Consider the following 363-nt stretch of genomic DNA (forward strand, 5'->3'; position numbering starts at 1 on the left):
ATTTGGGATGCTTCCTTACTTAAGTAGTGTGATCCAGCAGAAAGCGCCACATGACCCAAAGGTCCTCGGTCAACGGGAAAGCCCGATAGAGTTTTGGAAAGGCACGAAGGACTGGAGGAAAGCGAGCCAAGAATTCAAATGTACCGGGAACCGGGCTGGGGGCGGTTCATGGGTACCAGTGTTGCCCGGCGCCGGTGCCCGCTGTGACGGGAGGCGCATCCATCCCTGCGGGAGAGCCCCGCGCCCCGCGGGCCGGGCCCCGCTGCGCGCCCGCCCTCCCGCCGCGGGGGGGCGCTGGGGGCGCGGGGCCACCGGCACCCATGAACCGCCCCCAGCCCGGTTCCCGGTACATTTGAATTCTTG

Source organism: Corvus kubaryi, unplaced genomic scaffold (assembly GCF_017639235.1).
Source record: "Corvus kubaryi isolate FWS band 111438036 unplaced genomic scaffold, C.kubaryi_AGA036_p1.0 37392, whole genome shotgun sequence".
Classification (NCBI taxonomy): Eukaryota; Metazoa; Chordata; class Aves; order Passeriformes; family Corvidae; genus Corvus; species Corvus kubaryi.